Source organism: Pseudophryne corroboree, chromosome 6 (genome assembly GCF_028390025.1).
Source record: "Pseudophryne corroboree isolate aPseCor3 chromosome 6, aPseCor3.hap2, whole genome shotgun sequence".
Classification (NCBI taxonomy): Eukaryota; Metazoa; Chordata; class Amphibia; order Anura; family Myobatrachidae; genus Pseudophryne; species Pseudophryne corroboree.
In genome coordinates this window covers 635,280,135-635,298,954 of record NC_086449.1, presented here as the reverse complement: position 1 = coordinate 635,298,954, position 18,820 = coordinate 635,280,135, and positions in this window count along the sequence as shown.

Genomic DNA, 18,820 nt, shown 5'->3' with positions numbered 1-18,820 from the left:
TCCTGCTTCTAAGCAGACTATTGCTCGTTGGATTTGTAGTACAATTCAGCTTGCACATACTGTGGCAGGCCTGCCACAGCCAAAATCTGTCAATGCCCATTCCACAAGGAAGGTGGGCTCATCTTGGGCGGCTGCCCGAGAGGTCTCGGCTTTACAACTTTGCCGAGCAGCTACTTGGTCAGGGGCAAACACGTTTGCAAAATTCTACAAATTTGATACCCTGGCTGAGGAGGACCTGGAGTTCTCTCATTCAGTGCTGCAGAGTCATCCGCACTCTCCCGCCCGTTTGGGAGCTTTGGTATAATCCCCATGGTCCTTACGGAGTTCCCAGCATCCACTAGGACGTTAGAGAAAATAAGAATTTACTCACCGGTAATTCTATTTCTCGTAGTCCGTAGTGGATGCTGGGCGCCCATCCCAAGTGCGGTTTATCTGCAATACTTGTACATAGTTATTGTTAACTAAATCGGGTTATTGTTGAGCCATCTGTTGAGAGGCTCTATTGTTTCATACTGTTAACTGTGTTTCATATCACGAGTTGTACGGTGTGATTGGTGTGGCTGGTATGAGTCTTACCCGGGATTCAAAATCCTTCCTTATTGTGTACGCTCGTCCGGGCACAGTATCCTAACTGAGGCTTGGAGGAGGGTCATAGTGGGAGGAGCCAGTGCACACCAGGTAGTCTAAGATCTTTCTAGAGTGCCCAGCCTCCTTCGGAGCCCGCTATTCCCCATGGTCCTTACGGAGTTCCCAGCATCCACTACGGACTACGAGAAATAGAATTACCGGTGAGTAAATTCTTATTTTTGCATTTCCTCAAAGAAACAGGATTGGTCAGAAAAAGACCAGAGTAAGACAAAAATGGCCATAGAGTTTTACCCACTTATCCAACAGATGTCTTCCTTTTTGCGAAAATGTGAAACCAATTATCCTAGATTCTAAAAGAATTCTATTTAAAATGTAATAAAAAAAAACCTCCATCCTCAATAAAACCAAGGTAGTATTATAAGTCTTGTAAACAGAACCATTTTAGGTGCCATCAATTACCCACCTAGCCACTAGGTGTCCGCATGAGAGGTCAGCCATAGCAGACACCATCATTCTCTTAGAACCATGCCCTTGGAGGTACAGTACCTTTCCCATACTACTGAGCTCCCATACACATGAAGGGGTAACACACAAAAGCTAAAACCTTCTGAGACCCCTGCACACCAAGGGACAAATGTAATAGCCCGTGATTTGTTGGAGCCGGCAAGGCAGTTACTAAAATTTAAAGCGGCAATTACTTTAAAGTCAAAGCCAGGTTAGTTTTGCTTTTAAACTACAGTAATTGGTGCTTTAAAACTAGTGATAATCTCACCAGGATTATACTGGGTCCTTCAGATCATGGGCTGTCAAATTTGGCACCAAGCATATTTGAGTCCACAAATATGTGCAGCCCACAACATCTAAGGGGCCCATTTAACAACAAGGTTTAGCTATTTAAATTTTATTGTGTATGATAAATGGTGCTCAAGTCAATCAGCTCCTAACTGCCATGTGTTTAAAAAATGACAGTTGTGATCTGATTGGCTGGAGCACCATTTATCAAACGCAATGAGCTTTAAATAGCTAATATGCATTGATAAATTGACCCCTAATTGCTTTAGCCACATAATTATAAGTACCTGCACACAGCAAAGCAATAGAATGATGGACTCCATATCAATTTTTGCCAATGATGCCCTTTGTATATGACACTGATTATACATTCTTGCTAATCTCATAATTTAATGAGCCACCATTTGGAAATGACAGATGTTGGATACACCTTAACTTCCCGAGCTCTCTTTTAAGGACCATGCCTATCTGGCAGATAATCACTGGTTGGCATGAAAACCTGGTAATGGATAAGAGCAACTGACAATCGATCATTTGCTACCAAACACTGGACAATGGACAAAACCTTTCCATGATTTAACCAATTTGTATAAATGACAGGTTTTGTCCTTTTTCGAGTGTTTGGTAGCAAATTATCAATTGTCTGTTGCTCTCATCCATTACCAGGTTTTCATTCCAACCACAGATTATCTGCCAGATAATTGTATAGTACAATGGTTCTCAAACTGTTTTGAGTCATGGCACCCTAGAGCAGTGGTCCTCAACCTCGGTCCTCAAGTACCCCCAACAGTTCATGTTTTCCAGGTCTCCTCACAGGATTGCAAGTGAAATAATTTGCTCCACCTGTGGGTCTTTTATAGTGTGTCAGTGAGTAATGAATACACCTGTTCAACTGCTAGGTGACCTGGAAAACATGAACTGTTGGGGGTACTTGAGGACCGAGGTTGAGAACCACTGCCCTAGAGCAGGGCTGGCCAAACCAGTCCTCGAGATCTACCAACAGTTCACATTTTCCAGACTACCTAGCTAGTGCACAGGTGTAGTCATTACTAATTAAAATGTGCTGCATTCATTCCTAATTGAAAATTCTACAGATCTCCAGGAGGCCTGGAAAACATGAACTGTTGGTAGATCTCGAGGACCGGTTTGGCCAGCCCTGCCCTAGAGAATCAGAATTTTTTTCACGACACCCCCTAGGCCAAAAGTTTCTTGAGTAATGAAAAAATAAATATTATATTAAGTACATTGATTTTATACGTGGCCCCATTCTATTAATCTAAAACCCTAAAAGTATCTTATACCATGGTCTTTAAAATGTTCCTGCACAGTGTTCTTGTTCACCATGGGACTAATTCTGACCTGAACATAGCTGCAAATTTGTTAGCGGATGGGCAAAACCATGTGCACTGCAGGGGGGGCAGATATAACATATGCAGAGAGAGTTAGATTTGGTGGGATCCAGTCAATGATTTTACATCTAATAGATGCCAGGCTATGTCGACAATCTTTAAAATGTCTGGCAACAGGCTGTTCTGAGCCCTTACCCTCCAAAGCTGCTCGAATGCTGGAATGGTGGAGCGCAATGCATTCCTTGAATTGTCTGATACTTTTCCCTACATACAGGAGCCCACACGGACATTTGATATAATATAGTATGTGTGTGGTCGAACAAGTCACTGAGTACCAGATAGTATAGGTTTGCCAGACCTTGGGTGTTGAAATGGGGTGTGGTATGGAAGGTAGATAGTAACTAGGTCGACCACTATTGGTCGACAGTAACTAGGTCGACAGAGTCTCTAGGTCGACAGGGTCTTTAGGTCGACATGGTCGAGGTCGACAGGTCAAAAAGTCAACACAAGTTTTTTATGTTTTTTTGGTGTCGTTTTCTTCGTACAGTGACCGGGAACCCTAATTGGTGCACCGTGTCCCCTCACATGGCTCGCTTCGCTCGCCATGATTCGGTCAAGGTGCCTCGCTTCGCTCGGCACAGATTACCGTTCCAGTCGTAGTCTATGTGGATTGTTAAGTATGAAAAGGTTCAAAAAAGAAAACAAATCGTGAAAAACTCACGTCGACCTTTTGACCTGTCGACCTAGAACATGTCGACCTAGAGACCCTGTTGACCTAGAAATCCTGTCGACCCAGTTACTGTCGACCAATAGTGATCGACCTAGACAGTGGCAGACTGGGGCATGAAGAGCCCACCGGGGGAATGGAGTGATAGGGGCCCATACTTAAGTGTGTGGCAAGCCTCTGCAGAGGCTTGAAATACACAATAGTCTAGTGAAGTGTAATGCAACATATCTACCATGTATAATACAAGTGCACAGTCTGGTACCTGATCCCTGGAGGAAGGAGTGGGCACTCAGGCAGTGGGGCCTACCGGTGGTTTCCCTGGTACCCCTGTGGGCCAGTCCGACCCTGGACCTAGATAGTGTCGACCTAGTTACTGTCGACCTAGAGACTGGATCCCGTTGAAATGTACTACCTTGCTTAAGACAGCTACAGGTAGTGCAACCCATACAACGAAAATTTCCTGGTTTACGTGTTAAAAAGTTAACAGGTTTAGTGATAGCAAAGTATATCATTATGGACAACTATGTAATTTATGTTCCTGCCACTTTTGTATGAAATTAGGCTCGAACTGTTTTTAAGTGTAGTCAATTCCTTATCCCTGGTGATCACCAGCCAAATCTGCTTTGCCTTTTGATTAATAACTTTACCGGCAGTATGGAATTCTTGGGTCCACACTATGTGATCCTATTTGGATTCTTTGGGGACCAAGGACAATGCTTCTGATTGAGACAGAGTCAACGCTCTTTTTCTTGCATCTTACCTTGGAATTATATCCCCTTTGGAGGAACTTGTAGAACATTTGGTCTAACTGATGTTCTGTAGTATCTACAAGGTATTGAGAGATGCAAGGAAAAGAGCATTGTCTGAACTACCATTTTTGTGTATTCTCCAGTGTTTGGGAACAAATGACTGATTGTCGTTTGTTCCCATACATTACAAAATTTACATTCCAACCAGCGAATTGGTTGGTGGGTTGGATAGAACATCTTAATGTGTATGGCCAGCTTAAGAAATGTCAAGTGAGTGATAAGATGTTAATCATTCAGGAGGAAATGTATCATCAACAGGTAAGTATCAATGCACTAGATCCAGCACAATTTGGCACTTAGATCGCTATACAGTTGCAGAAGCTCTTACTAAAAATTCAGAAACTAACCTTTGTAGCTTATCTTTTTTACATACTTGCCGGTATGTGTAGCCAGCCCAGTGTTGGCCATATGGGAACAGCGGCGGGGAACCTCGCTCATACGATATTGTGGGTCTTGCAAGATCTCACGCATGCACATTGGTGATGGACAGGAGGCATGACGTAGTACATCACTAAGCTGATGCGATTCAGGACTTGCCGAGATTGCCAGAGGTGGGCGTTTCTCTCCTTGATTCCAGCAGCCGAGATGTTAATACGTCTATGCGTTATTGTTTCCTGCTTTGCCTCTATAAGGAGCAGCTTTATAGCCATGCTATGTGCCCTGATAAAACATGTCCTCCTCCGTGTTTTAGGTGCCCCTGAAAAGTAGAGATGAGCGGGTTCGGTTTCTTTGAATCCGAACCCGCACGAACTTCACTTTTTTTTTCACGGGTCCGAGCGACTCGGATCTTCCCGCCTTGCTCGGTTAACCCGAGCGCGCCCGAACGTCATCATGACGCTGTCGGATTCTCGCGAGGCTCGGATTCTATCGCGAGACTCGGATTCTATATAAGGAGCCGCGCGTCGCCGCCATTTTCACACGTGCATTGAGATTGATAGGGAGAGGACGTGGCTGGCGTCCTCTCCATTTAGATTAGATTTAGAAGAGAGAGAGAGAGAGAGATTGCTGTGATACTGTAGATTAGAAGAGAGTGCAGAGTGCAGACAGAGTTTAGTGACTGACGACCACAGTGACCAGTGACCACCAGAGACAGTGCAGTTGTTTGTTTTATTTAATATATCCGTTCTCTGCCTGAAAAAAACGATACACAGTCACACAGTGACTCAGTCTGTGTGCACTGCTCAGCCCAGTGTGCTGCACATCAATGTATTGTATATAAAGCTTATAATTGTGGGGGAGACTGGGGAGCACTGCAGGTTGTTATAGCAGGAGCCAGGAGTACATGATAAATAATATTATATTAAAATTAAACAGTGCACACTTTTGCTGCAGGAGTGCCACTGCCAGTGTGACTAGTGGTGACCAGTGCCTGACCACCAGTATATTAGTAGTATTGTATACTATCTCTTTATCAACCAGTCTATATTAGCAGCAGACACAGTACAGTGCGGTAGTTCACGGCTGTGGCTACCTCTGTGTCGGCACTCGGCAGGCAGTCCGTCCATCCATAATTGTATTATATACCACCTAACCGTGGTTTTTTTTTTCTTTCTTTATACCGTCGTCATAGTCATACTAGTTGTTACGAGTATACTACTATCTCTTTATCAACCAGTGTACAGTGCGGTAGTTCACGGCTGTGGCTACCTCTGTGTCGGAACTCGGCAGGCAGTCCGTCCATCCATAATTGTATTATAATATATACCACCTAACCGTGGTTTTTTTTTTCGTTCTTTATACCGTCGTCATACTAGTTGTTACGAGTATACTACTATCTCTTTATCAACCAGTGTACAGTGCGGTAGTTCACGGCTGTGGCTACCTCTGTGTCGGAACTCGGCAGGCAGTCCGTCCATCCATAATTGTATTATAATATATACCACCTAACCGTGGTTTTTTTTTCGTTCTTTATACCGTCGTCATACTAGTTGTTACGAGTATACTACTATCTCTTTATCAACCAGTGTACAGTGCGGTAGTTCACGGCTGTGGCTACCTCTGTGTCGGCACTCGGCAGGCAGTCCGTCCAACCATAATTGTATTATATACCACCTAACCGTGGTTTTTTTTTCATTCTTTATACCGTCGTCATACTAGTTGTTACGAGTATACTACTATCTCTTTATCAACCAGTGTACAGTGCGGTAGTTCACGGCTGTGGCTACCTCTGTGTCGGCACTCGGCAGGCAGTCCGTCCAACCATAATTGTATTATATACCACCTAACCGTGTTTTTTTTTTCATTCTTTATACCGTCGTCATACTAGTTGTTACGAGTATACTACTATCTCTTTATCAACCAGTGTACAGTGCGGTAGTTCACGGCTGTGGCTACCTCTGTGTCGGCACTCGGCAGCCCGTCCATAATTGTATATACCAGTGACCTAACCGTGGTTTTTTTTTTCTTTCTTTATACATACATACTAGTTACGAGTATACTATCTCTTTATCAACCAGTCTATATATTAGCAGCAGACACAGTACAGTGCGGTAGTTCACGGCTGTGGCTACCTCTGTGTCGGCACTCGGCAGCCCGTCCATAATTGTATATACCAGTGACCTAACCGTGGTTTTTTTTTCTTTCTTTATACATACATACTAGTTACGAGTATACTATCTCTTTATCAACCAGTCTATATATTAGCAGCAGACACAGTACAGTGCGGTAGTTCACGGCTGTGGCTACCTCTGTGTCGGCACTCCGCAGCCCGTCCATAATTGTATATACCAGTGACCTAACCGTGGTTTTTTTTTCTTTCTTTATACATACATACTAGTTACGAGTATACTATCTCTTTATCAACCAGTCTATATATTAGCAGCAGACACAGTACAGTGCGGTAGTTCACGGCTGTGGCTACCTCTGTGTCGGCACTCGGCAGCCCGTCCATAATTGTATATACCAGTGACCTAACCGTGGTTTTTTTTTCTTTCTTTATACATACATACTAGTTACGAGTATACTATCTCTTTATCAACCAGTCTATATATTAGCAGCAGACACAGTACAGTGCGGTAGTTCACGGCTGTGGCTACCTCTGTGTCGGCACTCGGCAGCCCGTCCATAATTGTATACTAGTATCCAATCCATCCATCTGCATTGTTTACCTGAGGTGCCTTTTAGTTGTGCCTATTAAAATATGGAGAACAAAAATGTTGAGGTTCCAAAATTAGGGAAAGATCAAGATCCACTTCCACCTCGTGCTGAAGCTGCTGCCACTAGTCATGGCCGAGACGATGAAATGCCAGCAACGTCGTCTGCCAAGGCCGATGCCCAATGGCATAGTACAGAGCATGTCAAAACCAAAACACCAAATATCAGTAAAAAAAGGACTCCAAAACCTAAAATAAAATTGTCGGAGGAGAAGCGTAAACTTGCCAATATGCCATTTACCACACGGAGTGGCAAGGAACGGCTGAGGCCCTGGCCTATGTTCATGGCTAGTGGTTCAGCTTCACATGAGGATGGAAGCACTCAGCCTCTCGCTAGAAAACTGAAAAGACTCAAGCTGGCAAAAGCACCGCAAAGAACTGTGCGTTCTTTGAAATCCCAAATCCACAAGGAGAGTCCAATTGTGTCGGTTGCGATGCCTGACCTTCCCAACACTGGACGTGAAGAGCATGCGCCTTCCACCATTTGCACGCCCCCTGCAAGTGCTGGAAGGAGCACCCGCAGTCCAGTTCCTGATAGTCAGATTGAAGATGTCAGTGTTGAAGTACACCAGGATGAGGAGGATATGGGTGTTGCTGGCGCTGGGGAGGAAATTGACCAGGAGGATTCTGATGGTGAGGTGGTTTGTTTAAGTCAGGCACCCGGGGAGACACCTGTTGTCCGTGGGAGGAATATGGCCGTTGACATGCCAGGTGAAAATACCAAAAAAATCAGCTCTTCGGTGTGGAGGTATTTCACCAGAAATGCGGACAACAGGTGTCAAGCCGTGTGTTCCCTTTGTCAAGCTGTAATAAGTAGGGGTAAGGACGTTAACCACCTCGGAACATCCTCCCTTATACGTCACCTGCAGCGCATTCATAATAAGTCAGTGACAAGTTCAAAAACTTTGGGTGACAGCGGAAGCAGTCCACTGACCAGTAAATCCCTTCCTCTTGTAACCAAGCTCACGCAAACCACCCCACCAACTCCCTCAGTGTCAATTTCCTCCTTCCCCAGGAATGCCAATAGTCCTGCAGGCCATGTCACTGGCAAGTCTGACGAGTCCTCTCCTGCCTGGGATTCCTCCGATGCATCCTTGCGTGTAACGCCTACTGCTGCTGGCGCTGCTGTTGTTGCCGCTGGGAGTCGATGGTCATCCCAGAGGGGAAGTCGTAAGCCCACTTGTACTACTTCCAGTAAGCAATTGACTGTTCAACAGTCCTTTGCGAGGAAGATGAAATATCACAGCAGTCATCCTACTGCAAAGCGGATAACTGAGTCCTTGACAACTATGTTGGTGTTAGACGTGCGTCCGGTATCCGCCGTTAGTTCACAGGGAACTAGACAATTTATTGAGGCAGTGTGCCCCCGTTACCAAATACCATCTAGGTTCCACTTCTCTAGGCAGGCGATACCGAGAATGTACACGGACGTCAGAAAAAGACTCACCAGTCTCCTAAAAAATGCAGTTGTACCCAATGTCCACTTAACCACGGACATGTGGACAAGTGGAGCAGGGCAGGGTCAGGACTATATGACTGTGACAGCCCACTGGGTAGATGTATGGACTCCCGCCGCAAGAACAGCAGCGGCGGCACCAGTAGCAGCATCTCGCAAACGCCAACTCTTTCCTAGGCAGGCTACGCTTTGTATCACCGCTTTCCAGAATACGCACACAGCTGAAAACCTCTTACGGCAACTGAGGAAGATCATCGCGGAATGGCTTACCCCAATTGGACTCTCCTGTGGATTTGTGGCATCGGACAACGCCAGCAATATTGTGTGTGCATTAAATATGGGCAAATTCCAGCACGTCCCATGTTTTGCACATACCTTGAATTTGGTGGTGCAGAATTTTTTAAAAAACGACAGGGGCGTGCAAGAGATGCTGTCGGTGGCCAGAAAAATTGCGGGACACTTTCGGCGTACAGGCACCACGTACAGAAGACTGGAGCACCACCAAAAACTACTGAACCTGCCCTGCCATCATCTGAAGCAAGAAGTGGTAACGAGGTGGAATTCAACCCTCTATATGCTTCAGAGGTTGGAGGAGCAGCAAAAGGCCATTCAAGCCTATACAATTGAGCACGATATAGGAGATGGAATGCACCTGTCTCAAGTGCAGTGGAGAATGATTTCAACGTTGTGCAAGGTTCTGATGCCCTTTGAACTTGCCACACGTGAAGTCAGTTCAGACACTGCCAGCCTGAGTCAGGTCATTCCCCTCATCAGGCTTTTGCAGAAGAAGCTGGAGGCATTGAAGAAGGAGCTAAAAGGGAGCGATTCCGCTAGGCATGTGGGACTTGTGGATGCAGCCCTTAATTCGCTTAACAAGGATTCACGGGTGGTCAATCTGTTGAAATCAGAGCACTACATTTTGGCCACCGTGCTCGATCCTAGATTTAAAGCCTACCTTGGATCTCTCTTTCCGGCAGACACAGGTCTGCTGGGGTTGAAAGACCTGCTGGTGACAAAATTGTCAAGTCAAGCGGAACGCGACCTGTCAACATCTCCTCCTTCACATTCTCCCGCAACTGGGGGTGCGAGGAAAAGGCTCAGAATTCCGAGCCCACCCGCTGGCGGTGATGCAGGGCAGTCTGGAGCGACTGCTGATGCTGACATCTGGTCCGGACTGAAGGACCTGACAACGATTACGGACATGTCGTCTACTGTCACTGCATATGATTCTCTCAACATTGATAGAATGGTGGAGGATTATATGAGTGACCGCATCCAAGTAGGCACGTCACACAGTCCGTACTTATACTGGCAGGAAAAAGAGGCAATTTGGAGGCCCTTGCACAAACTGGCTTTATTCTACCTAAGTTGCCCTCCCACAAGTGTGTACTCCGAAAGAGTGTTTAGTGCCGCCGCTCACCTTGTCAGCAATCGGCGTACGAGGTTACATCCAGAAAATGTGGAGAAGATGATGTTCATTAAAATGAATTATAATCAATTCCTCCGCGGAGACATTGACCAGCAGCAATTGCCTCCACAAAGTACACAGGGAGCTGAGATGGTGGATTCCAGTGGGGACGAATTGATAATCTATGAGGAGGGGGATGTACACGGTGATATATCGGAGGGTGAAGATGAGGTGGACATCTTGCCTCTGTAGAGCCAGTTTGTGCAAGGAGAGATTAATTGCTTCTTTTTTGGGGGGGGTCCAAACCAACCCGTCATATCAGTCACAGTCGTGTGGCAGACCCTGTCACTGAAATGATGGGTTGGTTAAAGTGTGCATGTCCTGTTTTGTTTATACAACATAAGGGTGGGTGGGAGGGCCCAAGGATAATTCCATCTTGCACCTCTTTTTTCTTTTCTTTTTCTTTGCATCATGTGCTGATTGGGGAGGGTTTTTTGGAAGGGACATCCTGCGTGACACTGCAGTGCCACTCCTAAATGGGCCCGGTGTTTGTGTCGGCCACTAGGGTCGCTAATCTTACTCACACAGTCAGCTACCTCATTGCGCCTCTTTTTTTCTTTGCGTCATGTGCTGTTTGGGGAGGGTTTTTTGGAAGGGACATCCTGCGTGACACTGCAGTGCCACTCCTAGATGGGCCCGGTGTTTGTGTCGGCCACTAGGGTCGCTAATCTTACTCACACAGCTACCTCATTGCGCCTCTTTTTTTCTTTGCGTCATGTGCTGTTTGGGGAGGGTTTTTTGGAAGGGACATCCTGCGTGACACTGCAGTGCCACTCCTAGATGGGCCCGGTGTTTGTGTCGGCCACTAGGGTCGCTAATCTTACTCACACAGTCAGCTACCTCATTGCGCCTCTTTTTTTCTTTGCGTCATGTGCTGTTTGGGGAGGGTTTTTTGGAAGGGCCATCCTGCGTGACACTGCAGTGCCACTCCTAGATGGGCCCGGTGTTTGTGTCGGCCACTAGGGTCGCTAATCTTACTCACACAGTCAGCTACCTCATTGCGCCTCTTTTTTTCTTTGCGTCATGTGCTGTTTGGGGAGGGTTTTTTGGAAGGGCCATCCTGCGTGACACTGCAGTGCCACTCCTAGATGGGCCCGGTGTTTGTGTCGGCCACTAGGGTCGCTAATCTTACTCACACAGCTACCTCATTGCGCCTCTTTTTTTCTTTGCGTCATGTGCTGTTTGGGGAGGGTTTTTTGGAAGGGACATCCTGCGTGACACTGCAGTGCCACTCCTAGATGGGCCCGGTGTTTGTGTCGGCCACTAGGGTCGCTTATCTTACTCACACAGCGACCTCGGTGCAAATTTTAGGACTAAAAATAATATTGTGAGGTGTGAGGTATTCAGAATAGACTGAAAATGAGTGTAAATTATGGTTTTTGAGGTTAATAATACTTTGGGATCAAAATGACCCCCAAATTCTATGATTTAAGCTGTTTTTTAGTGTTTTGGGAAAAAAACACCCGAATCCAAAACACACCCGAATCCGACAAAAATAATTCGGTGAGGTTTTGCCAAAACGCGTTCGAACCCAAAACACGGCCGCGGAACCGAACCCAAAACCAAAACACAAAACCCGAAAAATTTCAGGCGCTCATCTCTACTGAAAAGCCGGCTTTAAGTGAGACCCCTTTAGTTTACTTAGTGATGCATTGCTCTATCAGTGATACCTAAATCTTAGACGATACAGTATACTGACAAAATCTGATTAATAGTCTCTTATGAGCAGATCTGTAGATATACTGTAAAACCTGTCAAATGTGGGAGTTGTTAATGAATTTTGAGAATTTCTTTATTGTACATTAAAAAAAAAGATATACTGTATATAATATAAAATAGTTCCAAATATCTAGGAACAATGGTTAGAATCATTTTAATATGACTTTCCCCTTTGTCAGTTATAAAGTTATGTACTGAAAATGCTGTTTCTGATGTAGGGAAAAATCGATAACCTATAAAATTTACAAGCAAGAAGCAATGATATTTTTAAAATGTAGCAACACGTAGATCTAATAAATTCTCATTTGCAGGTAATTAGTTATACCCTAGAAAGGTATCACCGAACACCTGACACAGGGCCTAATTCAGAGTTGATCGAAGCAGCAAATTTGTTAGCAGTTAGGCAAGACCATGTGCACTGCAGGGGGGGGGGGGGCAGATATAACATGTGCAGAGAGAGTTAGATTTTGGTGGGGTCAGGGCCGGCTCTACCATTAGGCAGCTTTAGGCGGCTGCCTAGGGGCACTGGCCCCTGGAGGGCGGCACTGAATTCATCTAGTAAAAAACTGAAGGATATCTCTGTATACGGCCTCCTCCTTTTACACTGTGCTGTACCACATAGTGCCTCAGCGCTTCCTCCGTGCCGTCACGTGTAACATCAAGTCATGTTAAGGAACATAGGAGGCGAATGTAATTATGACTCACGAGGGACGCCACCACGGCCATTCCTCATAGCCCCTGATGCACCTCCTCCATGCCCATGGATTCTGGCTTTCCAGCAGGAAGCAGTACCTGACTACATGTTTACACCCACAGTATAACTGTAATGCTGCTGTCGCCTGTAAAAAGAACCATGCATATTATGAGGGAAAACAAGGAAACAACTTTTAGGTATGTAACCTATGGGGTTTCTGCACTACCACATACAGTACAGATCTTACAGCCCGATGGGTGGTTTACACTTGTAAACAGCATAATATGGAAAACACACAGGCACTGGGGTACAACACAGTACATATGGAGGAAGGGGGGTCAGTAAGGAACTTACAGCTGAGAGGGTGGAACACAGTTAGGAGCATACAAATATATGCAAACCAGGGACGTGCAGTCAGGGGAGGCAGGGGAGGCAGTGCCTCCCCTGTCATTATGATTAAAATAATAAAAAGAAGATATTTATAACAGAGTCTGTTATAAATATCTTTTTTCATTATTTTAATAATCCCCCCCCTGTGGCTGCTTGTGAGGGTGGGAGGCAGCGGGAGAGGTGCCTCCCGCTGCTAACATTAAAACTCCGGGCAGCGGGGGGCTGGCAGGGGGCGGGGCGCAGCAATGGGCTGTGAAAGCCCATTGAAAATTAATGGGGAAGCGGCACCTATACTGGTGCCGCAATGACAGGGGCGTGCAATGAATGCACGCCCCTGTCAGTGCCCCAGATGTGATTGGCCCAGCGGATCCAGTGCTGGATCCGCTGTCCATTCACCCCCTTCCCGGCTGCAGCAGGCGCCGTGGCCTGTGTGGGCGCCCGCTGCAGCCAGCGCCGCTGCTATGGGAGAGACGTCATGAGTCATGACGTCTCTCCCATAGTACAGCAGAGACGAGCCGGCGGACGGTGACGGAGGACGGCGCTGCAGGAGCGGTAAGTATGTATGTGTGTGTGTTTTTTTTTTTTTTTTAATGTGTTTGTGTTTGGGGGCAGCAACAGGGGCACCGCAATTGGGGGGGGCAGCAACAGGGGCACCGCAATTGGGGGGAACAGCAACAGGGGCACCGCAACTGGGGGGCACAGCAACAGGGCCACCGCAACTGGGGGGCACAGCAACAGGGGCACCACAACTGGGGGGCACAGCAAAAGCGCAACTGGGGGGCACAGCAACAGGGGCACCACAACTGGGGGGCACAGCAACAGGGGCACCGCAACTGAGGGGCACAGCAAAACCGCAACTGGGGGGCACAGCAACAGGGGCACCGCAACTGGGGGGCACAGCAACAGGGGCACAGCAACTGGGGGGCACAACAACAAGGGGCACAGCAACAGGGGCACAGCAACGGGCACAGCAACAGGGGCACCACAACTGGGGGGCACAGCAAAACCGCAACTGGGGGGCACAGCAACAGGGGCACCACAACTGGGGGGCACAGCAACAGGGGCACCGCAACTGGGGGGCACAGCAAAACCGCAACTGGGGGGCACAGCAACAGGGGCACCGCAACTGAGGGGCACAGCAAAAAGGGCACAGCAACTGGGGGGCTCAACTACAAGGGGCACAGCAACTGGGGGGCACAACTACAAGGGGCACAGCAACTGGGGGCACAATTACAGGGGTCACAACTACTAGGGGCACAGCGACTGGGGGCACAGCTATTGGGGGCAAAGCTACAAGGGGCACAGCGACTGGGGTCACAACTACTGGGGGCACAGCTACAGGGGCCACAGCGACTGGGGGCAAAGCTACAGGGGGCACTGCTACAAGGGGCACAGCTACAACGGGCACTGCTACAGGGGTCACAACTACTGGGGGCACAGCCACAAGGGGCAAAGCTACAGGGGGCACAGCTACAAGGGGCACAGCAACTGGGGGCACTGCTACAGGGGGCAAAGCTACTAGGGGTACAGCTACTAGGCTCACAACTATTGGGGGAGCCTGCTCCATCCTACCAGTTAGCAGCAGCACTCTCCCCTGTCTGTGCTAATGTCCTCCCGCGTCAGCGAGTGTATAATATTCATTAATTTCTCTCTCTCCTCCTGTGGATTACTTTGTAAGTATAATTTTCATTTTTACAGGTACCGGCCCTATTGGATTCTACTGGACGTGACCGGCGTGGGATGTAGGTAAGTAATCTCTCTCTCATTTTTACAGGAACCACCTATTGGATTCTACATGGACAAGTGGACGTGACCGGCGTGGGATGTAGGTAAGTATGTGTGAGTGTGTAAGTGTGTTTTAATAAATTTTTACTTTCACGGTGTGTGTGTTGTGTTTTTATTTGGGTATTTTTTTTGTTGTAGAACTACAGGTACCAGCGGGCCCGTTATTTCCCCGAATGCTGGCACTTGAGGTTCTCCAAGTACCAGCAAGCGGGGGAGGCTTGCTGGGCCTTGTAGTTCCACAACAAAAAACAATATTCTTTTTCATACACACTTATGGCTATCAGCCCGGCACCCACCGCCCAGGGGTGCTGGGGACAGCCTTGGGCTTCACCCCTGGCCCTTGGGTGCCTGGAGGGGGGGGACCTCTTGATTTAAGGGGTCCCCACTCCTCCAGGGAACCCCGGCCAGAGGTGACTAGTTGGGGGGGTAATGCCACGGCCGCAGGGACCTACATAAATGTGTCCCCCGGCTGTGGCATTATGTCCCTGGCTAGTGGAGCCCGGTGCTGGTTTTAAAAATAATGGGGACCCCTACATCTTTTGTCCCCCGTATTTTTGGAACCAGGCCCGGTCTAAGAGCCCGGTGCTGGTTGTCTAAATACGGGGAACCCCTGTCCAATTTTTTCCCAGTTTCTAAACAACCAGGACCGGCTCAAAGAGCCCGAGGCTGGTTACACTTAGGAGGGGGGACCTCACGCATTTTTTTTTAATTTTTTTTAACCCATTCAGACCCTTCTCCATTAAGTAAATGGAAGCCCTGGACAACAAAATTGCATTCATGTCCTCCTCCCACTCCCTTCCCAGTCCCAAACACTAATCTTTTATTTATTTTCTATAAAAATGTACAATATATCACAAGTATGATGAGCAGGCAGGCAGCGGGCATTGGCGGCATCGGACTGAGGTGCAAATTAGTGGCGGAGGGCTGGGTCAGTTGATGGTGGGCGAGTTTGTAAGCCATTGGCCGGTGGCAGCAGGCACCGGCTCAGTGGCAGTAGCGGGCATTGGCTTGGCGGCGGTAGTGGTCATCGGCAGGATTCGGCGGACATTATGGCTGTAGTGCCTCACCAGCCTCTGACCTCACCGCACGCCACTGATGCAAACCTTCCAACTGTCCTGATTTTTGCAGGACAGTTCAGTTTTTTTGGGACTGTCCCGCGGTCCCCCCTACAGGCCTCAGTTCTCTGGTCTGCATATATGCAGATGCAGTATGGGGGGGGGGGGGGGAGCTAGGCTGAAGCTTTGCCTAGGATGCAAAGAGACCCTGCACCAGCTTTGGGTGGGGTGTGTTCAAACTGAAATATAAATTGCAGTGTACAAAATAAAGCAGCCGGTATTTACCCTGCACAGAAACAAAATAACCCACCCAAATGTAACTCTCTCTGCGCATGTTATATCTGCCCCCCCCCCCCCCCCCTGCAGTGCTCATGGTTTTGCCTAACTGTTGACAAATTTGCTGTTGCGATCAACTCTGAATTACCCCCACAGGTATATAGATGATACAGGTGATATAGAGTAACTCTGTATAACATGATCTCACAACTGTGGACAGGTCAGTGGACATTATGGGCAAGATTCAATTGATTATAGCTCCCGCTTTCAGGTCTAAAATGATGGGAGATGGGAGGGGACGATATACAATTTTTTTGTGTGCTTATTGCGCCCAGAGAGGGGTCACTTTTTGCTAATTTCAGCTCACTGGTTGTGCAAGCTGAAATGCGGGCACCAGCAGCTGATCGCAGATGACTGGAGAAACAATTGAACATCTGGCTGCAAGTGGTACAAATAATTGAATCTCACCCTATATTTTAATTACCACTTATTAAGTTTAAAATGTTTATACTAAAAAAAAAAAAACAACAACCAGGATCTTCAGATGCACAAAATGAAAACTGGTTTCTGGCCAGAAATTTGTTGGATATTCCAGGGGATATCCAACTAATTTAATTTTTTTTAACTACCTCTCCCTTGATGAAGATGTATGAACTTAAATGCACCATTGAGCTCAACATACTGTACTTATTTGTTATTTATTGTGTACCCTGAGGTGAATTTAGTCTTCTAATTGTCCAAAAAAATGATTGGTAGGAGAAGTCTCCAGATTTCAGAATTGTAAAGAACCACAGTAATACTACTGTGCATGCCTGAAAAGTTTCTGGTACGAATCTTACCTGCTACTTACTTAAAAATGCTTTGTTGTTAATAGTATTATATTATGTAACCTTTTATGCTTTTCTGCGGAACCTGTGATACATCTCTTGAAGCATACCACATGGTTCTTCAACCTGCGGCACTCCAGCCACTTGCATAGTTATAATGGGTGCACTAATTTTTTTTAATACTTACCCTGCCGACGACAGCAGCGCTGTTAAATCACCGTGAAAATGGCCATTTTCACGGAGTTCTGTGCATGTGCAGTGGAGAAATCACTGGGAAAATGTTTGCGGCCATTTTCCTGGAGATCTGAGCATGTGCAGTAGAGTCTGAGCTCAGACTCTCAGCGCTGTCTGCAGAAAGGTGGGGGCCCGAATGGAGGAGGCTTCACACGTGCCTCCTCCTCTCTCAAAGCGCCCCTGCCTCCAGCTACCGTGTAACTACACATCCCAGCACATGCCCTGCCACAGTGTTGCTATTAATGCATGCTAAAACTGAGACAGGGAATGCTGGGATGTTTAGTTCCACAGCAGCTGGAGGGCCGCAGGTTGAAGACCCATGCATTAGAGCAGGGGTGTCAAAGACAAGGCCCGCGGGCCAAATCCGGCCCGCCAGACTTCGTCTGATGGCCCGCGGTGCCGCCGCCATGAAACCCCCTTCTCCCGAGTGCCCAGCTCGGGGGGGGGGCGGGGTTTCGCGGAATGACGCGATTGCGTCGTGACGTCACGGCGCAAACGCGTCATTCAACGAAACCCCGTCGGAGGAGGGAGAAGGGAGCCGCGCAGACGAGGAGGGAGAGGCGGCTGAAGAGCGGCGAGAACCGCTTCAAATGTAAGTCAGCCCCTCTCCCTTCCTCTCTTTCTTTCTCTCTCCCTCCTTCCACCACCTGCCGCAATGTGTAAAATGGGGACCTGTGCCTGCCACAATGTGTAAAATGGGGACCTGTGCCTGCCACAATGTGTAAAATGGGGACCTGTGCCTGCCACAATGTGTAAAATGGGGACCTGTGCCTGCCACAATGTGTAAAATGGGGACCTGTACCTGCCGCTATGTGTAAAATGGGGACCTGTGCCTGCCACAATGTGTAAAATGGGGACCTGTGCCTGCCACAATGTGTAAAATGGGGACCTGTACCTGCCGCTATGTGTAAAATGGGGACCTGTGCCTGCCACAATGTGTAAAATGGGGACCTGTGCCTGCCACAATGTGTAAAATGGGGACCTGTACCTGCCGCTATGTGTAAAATGGGGACCTGTGCCTGCCACAATGTGTAAAATGGGGACCTTTGCCTGCCACAATGTGTAAAATGGGGACCTGTGCCTGCCACAATGTGTAAAATGGGGACCTGTGCCTGCCACAATGTGTAAAATGGGGACCTGTGCCTGCCACAATGTGTAAAATGGGGACCTGTGCCTGCCGCAATGTGTAAAATGGGGACCTGTGCACTATAAAAGGGGGCACATGGCTGGGCACTATAAAAGGGGGCACATGGCTGGGCACTTTAAAAGGGGGCAGATGGCTGGGCACATATAAGGCAGGTGGAGCGGTAAATTTTGGATAGACCTACAGATACAACCGGCCCTTTGATGGGGACCAAACTGCTGATGCGGCCCCCGATGAATTTGAGTTTGACACCCCTGCATTAGAGAATACATATAATCCCAAAAGTGAATGTCAACGCCAAGTTTCATGTATTAGTATGCAAAACTGTTGCACTATTGACTGTTTGCTTATTTAC